The following is an 8,571-nucleotide window of genomic DNA, read 5'->3' as shown; positions in this document are numbered from 1 at the left end:
CTGACCGTCAAAGGCAAGCTGGCTGAACCTGATCCATTCTTAATGCATAGCAATATGGAAACTAAATCTGCCCTGGCTGTTGTTGTGACAGTGCTCATTCAATAACATTTTAAACAACAAATAAGTTTGTATGAAACAGCACGTTTGTCCAGGTAGCATTTTCTCAGCGGTATTGAACAAGAAAAGCACTGCTAGGTATTCTCCCTGCGCCTCCCTGAAGTCTTCAGTATAGAACTGCAGTTATTTTGATAAGGCAGCAATAACAGCCACTGTAGCTGTCTGGAGAGGCCATAAAATGCAGTAAAAACGTAAGAGGAGTACTGAGTTTGCTATTTAGTATATGGGATGACTCTAGTCCTCTTCAGGCATTCATCTTATGAGCTCAGTCAATGGAGGCACAAGGGGGAGAGAGTAGGAATGAGTGTGTGAGCTCCCCCTCCATGAATTGGAGAGTGAATGTCCGCAGCAGAGGGCCTGTTTGACCTGTATAGGTTACTTGCCTGATGTCGAATTCTGGAAAACCGGGGTTCTGCCTTTCCTGGAAGCCTCCATGAGTACCCAAGGCTCTAATCTGCAGACGGCCGCTCTTGAACCATGTGCCCACGGGGGATTAGGTTATTTGTCACAATGGTTATATTACTTCTGTTGTCAGAGGCAATATTTATTTATTAAAAAACTACTTTAAAAAATCTTATCTTTTTGTTTATTTGATCAGGAGCATACAATTCAGTGAAGGCACGCGGGTGGCGCTGTGGGTTAAACCACAGAGCCTAGGACTTGCCGATCAGAAGGTCGGGGGTTCGAATCCCCGCGACGGGCTGAGCTCCCGTTGCTCAGTCCCTGCTCCTGCCAACCTAGCAGTCCGAAAGCACGTCAAAGTGCAACTAGATAAATAGGTATCGCTCCGGCGGGAAGGTAAACGGCGTTTCCGTGCTCTGCTCTGGTTCGCCAGAAGCGGCTCAGTCATGCTGGCCACATGACCCGGAAGCTGTACGCCGGCTCCCTTGGCCAATAAAGCGAGATGAGTGCTGCAACCCCAGAATTGGCCATGACTGGACCTAATGGTCAGGGGTCCCTTTACCTTTACCTTATACAATTCAGTGACATACAGGAATAAAGACAAATCAATTAATGCAATTAAATTAATGCAAAGACCTTGAACTTGGCCAGTGCAGATGTTTTAACAATGGTCACATGTTGTCAGCCATGTTCCCCTGTCAGCAACCTGGCTGCCACATTCTGCATCAGGTAGAGCTTCTGGGCCAGGCTTGAGGGCAGACCCACATAGAGCATATTGAAGTAATCTAGCCTCAGTGGTACCAACACGTAGGCTTCCAGTGAGTAGCCTATCCCTGTCCTGAAACAGTCATCACAGGCAAGCCAGATGAAGCCATAGCTGGAGACTGCGAGTCAGAGAGACCTGGTACATGTCGGTTTTGCCATAGGTATCTGTTTGGCCACTGTGAGAACAGAATGCTGGACTAGGCAGGCCTTTGGTCTGATCCAGACGGACTGCCTTTTCTGCTCACAGAAGGGCTCACGTGGAATTTCCAGGGTCAGAGAGAAAATGCCACTGAATTCCAGCTGCCATGAAGGAAGAGCAAACGTCAATCCAGAGAACACGTGAATTGCTGTTTGCTCGGATAGAGTGCTAAAAAGTGGTTTTCCTTGGTGGGGAAAGCAACAGAGACCACAGCTAGTGAGGATGACCCCATTGTGAACTAATCTCTGCTTTGAAAGTAAGAAAAGAGTAGTTGGGCTGAGAATGACACCTCTTTCTAAATCTCCTAGGAAGTGCTTCACCCGTTATGAAGCTGGCTTAATGGATTGATCCAATTTCAGGCTCGCGTGTGTACGGTTCAAAGCATTTTGTTGAATTAGCTGAGCCACGTTTGGAATGTCTCGCAAGGTCACGTCTCGTGCAACTGGGCCGGTGCATCAATATTCCTCCCCTCCTTCTTTCTTCCAGAAATAGGCTATGAAGGGCTGGCCAAATCAGCTGGGGGACGTGATGGCACGATGATCTGCCAGTCTCAATCATTTGAGAATGGAGAGCAGCTGGGGAGCAGCCTCTAGAATGAATGGGAAAGAGAGCCTGCAGCCAGGAGACTATTCATCTTTTCCAAGGGTACAATGAAGGGGTAATATGGCCCTCTAACAGAAAACTTGGGTGTTGAGGGCCAATGGGCTTGGAGCCAAAAAGGGCCCACTGAGAAACAAGTGTGAGATAAACTGGCATGTTTGGTGGAACTTTGAGTTTTGCAGACATACATTTTAAAAACAAACAAACAAGAACCCCAAGGGATACCCACCCACACCCACCCACCCACCCAAGAAAAGCCCCCTTAAGGTGCTCAGTGTCTATGGAATGTGTCATTTGGAAAAGAAAAACGGAAATGGTGTGGGGTTGGGATTTTTGCCTAAAAGCAGTTTCTGTGCAGTAACAGCTTGCCATCATATTCTGTCTTTGGTATAACTGGAGATAGTTCCAAGTTATGCCATTATGAACCCGTACAGTACCCAAGTCAGTTAAAAAGTAGATTCTGAGAGCTGCAGATACCTTACACGGTGCTACAATCTTGGTGGCTGTGCCTTCCTCCAACAAGTACATTAAAGCCTAAAACGACCAGCCTTTAAAATGATGTAGTGATTTATTTATTTTTTAATGCAGCATTAAAAAATGGTACTAGAAAGTTCAGACCTGAGTAAGTACAGTTGACATTTGCAGAGAGCATGCACTGGGAATTGCTGGAAAAACCAGTGCTTCCTGAAAGCCTGCAAGGATTAGCTGTTCCTTATAGTTTGCAGTAAGATGTGTTCACTGTGGAATGTGGTTTTGTTATGGACATTTATGTACATGCAGAAGGGGACGGGTGTAAGGAACTGTTTTTCCAAGTATAACCTTGTTTACATGGAGGGCCAAGAAGTATAATTTGTTCATCAAAGGCTGATATGCAAGTGATTAAACATGATTGCTCAGCGGTAGCCACTTCAAATTGGCCTTCACAATGTCCATTGTAAAGCTGTGGGCAGGATTAAGCTGAGTTGTGCACAAGCAGACCTTGTTCTACTTGTGCACACTCTATTTAATGTTAGGATTCTTTCCACCGTGTTGCAGTCATGGGATGTTGCAGTCATGACGGTGTATGTTTTCAGTCCACATTGTGGGAAGTGACGGAGACAGGATGTTTATATTACTGTGTTTTGTCCTTTTGTTCTTTCTCTTTGCTGTCTGATGCTGAAGAGGAAGGAGCTGAGTTGCGATGCTCTGAGTGTGTATATGTAAATAAACGTAGTATAGCCAAAAGCTGCGCTACTGAGTCTGTACGCTAACTGCCTATACTCTGCTGATGCTGAAGTGTACTGATGCCTCTTGGTATCAGTTGCTGTGATGGAAGCTTTTGAATCTCCCGAACGACCGACCAGGAGGGAGAGAACATGCCAGTCGGGTATGTGTCTCTGCTAGATTCCTACTTGTGTGTAGGACCTCCTGACACTTAATTCTGCCCTGATTCAACCCATTTCTTTTCTTTGACCATTTACTAGTGGGTGGAGGTCTAGTTTCAAAAAAAGAAATGTGCCTCAAAAATGGAGGAAAAGGGGAGATTTTGGAAGTGTGGGGGCAGGGGTTTGAGATGTAACCACACAGCCCCTTCCCAATATTCTTAAGAGATGAGTATTTATTTATTTTGATTATTATTTGTTAATTTATATACTGCTTAATACAGAATATAAAAACTGACTACGCATAATTGTTAAAATACAGAATGATTTAAAAAGGCAGCATAATAAAAATACTTAGTAAAGCAATCCCATTAAAAAAAAAATAAAACCAATGGACCTAAGTTAGTGCATTTAGTGCTGTACTGAAAATTTCTCCTTCAGTTCTTCCCTCACCAACCACTCTTCAGTTAATGAGGGGGTGGGGAAACACATTCAGAAAACGAAAGAAAATTACAGTTGTCTGTACTTCGGCACCTTTCTGGGTGCCTGTGCTTTGTGAAAAAAGCAGAGTTCCACTAACTTATTACATGGCTATGGTACTGGATATTAAGGAATTGAGGATACATTAGGATCCAAAGATGCTGATACAAAACTTACTCTCCCACGCAAAATAAACATGCAGTTGTTTGCATCCGTGCCTCTGGAGCCCCCATTGATTAATCTCTCCCAGTAATGTTTGCTCTGAGGGCATTTCTGGTCCTGCTAGCTGAGATGCTTTTTATCTGAAAATGCTTTGGACAGAGAACATGGGATATAATGCCCACAAGCCTATACACCAACACTGAGCGATGCCTGCTACTTGTGTCAAATTTAGGAAATTGCACGGTGTCCCTTTGAAGCAACAGCTAAGTGATAAAAACCACTTCGGACCTGCAGGTTGAGAGATTGAAGCTCAAGTGAACAGTGCACTTCAGTACTGCACAGTTATCTTTGTTTGAACGTCCAGCATCTGGAAGGTGTTTACTGTGTTTTCAGTGATTCAGAATTACCGGGTGTCCCTGCCATTCTCAAAGGCCTTTAGTTTGTGAGTGTGGATTGAGAAATGCTTTTGAAGTACAAGCAAAAGCCAAGATTGATTCAACTCTTTTTATGTGCTCACCTGAAGCTGTGTGACTTGTGTGTGTGTGTTTTTGATGCTGCTTTTAGGGGAAGCTGAATGCATTGTATCAATGCTTGGTTCTGCTTTTTCTGTTGCAGGAACCAGCTACTGCACTGGCAGGCCGTAGGAAACCCAAGATGCAGAGGGACCTGGAAGCGAGTTCGCCAGCTGCACACTTGCTCCTGCCCTTCTGTCCACAGCTTCTTGTTCATCTGACTTTCACGTAGTTGTCCCACTGCCTTGAGTCTGCATCTCCTCCTTGGTTCTCCTGAATAGAAGTTCAGCTGTGAACAGCCACAGTTGGGATGCCAACGGGTATAGTTTAAGATCAAGGGTACTTCCTGCTTTAAGGAACTGTCACTTGGTGACACAGGACATTCTCCTTGAGACTCAAGATGAAGTTACTGGCATGTTAAAGAAGCAGGTAATCTGTGCAGGAGAGACCTGGGAGAGTCAGGTTTGAGGCTGGCAGGCCAACAAGACCATGCTGACAAGTGAGTAGTAGAGATCAAAACATAGGGAGAACCCTTGGATTGGACCATAGACCCATCTTGTCCAGCCTCCTGTTCTCACAGTGGCCAACCAGATGCCTGGGAGATGAGTGAGCTCATCCCAAACTTGGGTTGATTCTGAAATGTGCTGAGTCATCAGTTTTTTGGATTTGGAGATAATGTCATGTCACTTGGTCAGCCCCACCTCCCACAGCCCCCTAAGCCTCCATCCCCTTCTACACTGTCTGGGTTTGCTGCAGTGATGCTCCAGAATGAATGAGGCACTATAAGAAGAAATCTGATCTTTTCCATCTTTCTTCTTCCCCTGTTCTCCTGCATTGTTTTCTTGGTATGCTGCCTTTCCGTAGTTAGAACTATGCTCAACCCAAGCCCATTATGATCACAGGGAGTAGAAAAAACCCATTGGCCTTTGGGAAATGTATTGGCCAGGCTATAAGCTGGGGCTTGTAATGTCCACCACTCCTTTGACTCAGGTTTTTACAAGCCCCTGAAACTCAAGCCTGAAAGTGGAGCACCTTGGTCAGAGTCATTGGTCAGGGCTGGGTAGATTCTGCATGTGTAGGAGGAAAGGGTTGAATGTGTGATACTGAGCAGAGAACTCTGCTTCCTATGAATGCTGGAGATTCTCAGGAACATAGGAAACTGCCCATTTGCCTATCTAGCTCAGAATTGTCTGCACTGACCGGCAGCCCAACGTGGAGATGCTGGGAATTGAACTAATCCAAAATGCGGCAGCTAGACTAGTGACTGGGAGCAGTCGCTGAGACCATTTAACCAGGCCTTTGGTTGATTTAATTGACATCCTGTGCCCTTTTAAAATGTGTTTTTTTCAGGGGGGTGGGGCGGTTATTGGGTTGTTGTTTTTATTTTGATTGTGTATTTTGTGGTTTTATATTTTGATTTTATTCTGTGAACTGCTCTGAGACCTCCGGGTATAGGGCGGTATATAAATTCAATAAATAATAATAATAATTACATAACACCAATCCTAAAGGATCTTCACTGGCTCCCAGGACGTTTCCAAGCACAATTCAAAGTGTTGGTGCTGACCTTAAAGCACTCAACAGCCTTGGACCTGGATATCTGAAGGAGTGTCTCCACCCCCATCATTCAGCCCAGACACTGAGATCCAGCTCCTAGGGCCTTCTGGCAGTTCCCTCCCTGCAAGAAGTGAAGTTACAGGGAACCAGGCAGAGGACCTTCTTGGTAGTGGCGCCCTCCCTATGGAATGCCCTCCTATCAGATGTCAGGGAGATAAAGAATTACACAACTTTTAGAAAACATCTGAAGGCAGCCCTATTCAGGGAAGTTTTTAATGTCTTACATTTTTTTATTTCTTTTGCTGGAAGCCGCCCAGAGTGGCTGAGGAAACCCAACCAGATGGGCAGGATATAAACAATAAAAATTATTATTATTATTATTATTATTATTATTAACCTGGGGCCTTCAGCATGCAAAGCAGATGTTGTACCCTTCACCCACAATTTTATATTTTAAATGCAAGTTTCTAGCCCCCATGGCTGCTGCCAACATATGCTTAGAATATCTGGTGAAATCTTGCAAGGTTAGAGCAGGTGGTTGAGTAAGATTTCCATGAGAGCAGGGCTTCAGTTTTATGGCTAGCTTCTTCCTTTTCCTTGAACTAGCAGGAAGTAGCAGGAAAATTTCTGCATCCCCTTGTCTGCAATTAATTAATTACAGGGGATATAGCTGCACATTATCCTTAAATTGGTGGATAAAATGAGTTCTCAAAGAAGCTTTAGCCTTTGGGCCAAATTATCCATTCTTCAGGTGTTCCATGATATGTATTCCTCCCCCCATAAAGGGTTGTTGGTAGATTTATTTTTCACTTTATTTTATTGAAACAATTTACAGTATATACCACTTAACTCCAATAGTTTCTAAGCGGTTTACAAGGATGGGGGAGTTTTGAACACCCACACTCTTAATTGCTGCAACTCCAGTTAAATTTGGCTTTGGGCACTTGCTTTAAACTGAAAAGAAAAACAACATACATTGATTTATTGATTGGGGGGAAGGAATTCTGCCACGGATCTCCTGCCTAACATGAACTTTGGCCTGATGTCCCTGTGTACTCTTTTTGCAACTGTGGAGCACCCTGCCAGATTATTTGAGGAACAAGGAAATGGAACATAGGCTTGGGCTAGTTCCCATTGATTGATTGAGCCTTACAAACCACTCAAAACATCCTTGTGAAGCTTAGATACACTTGACCTTTCACTGGTGGAAGTTGGGGAGGTCAAGAACTTGGCTGACTTGTGAAGTGCCTTACACAGTGTCAATCTAGACATGTCGCTTGAGATCTGGGATTACAAATGCCTATTGTTTAAGAAGAAAAAAAAAACAATATTTGGAGCCCTAGAATTGGATTAGTACCATGGTGCTGGTGCTCCTCCCCATTTTCCTGAATAAATATTGCCACCGCCCCCCTGAATTGTAATTTAGGAAATTGGTGGTGGGGAGATCATTCTCCTTCTGACTGCCACAGTTCCAGACGCCACAACTTCCTTAGAATTTGCTATTAACTTCTTAAAACAAACAGGAGGTGATTGTACTCATGGATCTTCTCTGCCATCTCTAGTTGTACTCACACTTACAAAGGATACACACTGCTGTGCATGTTTACTCAGAAGGAAGTGCCACAGAGTTCAGTGGGACTTGCTCCCAAGCTTTAAACTAATGCACACACCTTCAGGAAAGTCTTTTTGAACTCAATAGGGCTCACCTCTGGGTTGGCATCTGTCTGTCTTGGGAGACAGTGGAAGAGAGCACCTTTGGAGGTGAAGTCAAACTGTTGGAAGGTTGCTGCACCTGCTGCGGCTGTAGAGACTAATATGGGAGAGACATGTTTTGTTGCAGCTGGGACAGATGAAGGTGTCTGATTATATTGACTGGGTAGACATAGTATTGCCCCGTTCAATAGAAAAAAAATCTTCTGTGCACCTGTGGCATGTCAAACCTTATTCTGAAATAATTTGGACCTGGAAACACTGGTAGCTTTTTTTCATTTGCAGGCTTTGTGTTTTGAAAGAGCCCATTAAAATGAATATTTATGGAAAGTTCTACCTATTGCTGGTTTTTTTCTTCCTGGTAAGGGGAATGGTTGCATTTACAGCATTGGAGTTGGCAATTCTCATGTTTTCCTCTGAAGAAGTGGTGGTGGGGGAACTGGGTGGGGATTTCAGCATGGCCGTCTAGACCAAGAGACCAAGAGATGGGGAAACACCTGGAGGACCACAACTTCCATCATCCATGCTGGCTGGGGATGATGGGATCTGGAGTTCAGTAAAAGGAATCATCTGCCATTGGAACAGTCACGATGCTTTATGGTCTCATATTGAACCAGAGAACATTTTAAAGGAAACTTTGGGGTGTTGTCATACAAAATGCAAATGTTATATTTTTGTGTGTGTGTGTTTGGGGGGGGGGATCGCG

Source organism: Podarcis pityusensis, assembly GCF_964106645.2.
Source record: "Podarcis pityusensis genome assembly, chromosome: 6".
In the NCBI taxonomy this organism is placed as follows: Eukaryota; Metazoa; Chordata; class Lepidosauria; order Squamata; family Lacertidae; genus Podarcis; species Podarcis pityusensis.
Note: the sequence above shows the minus strand (reverse complement) of the source record.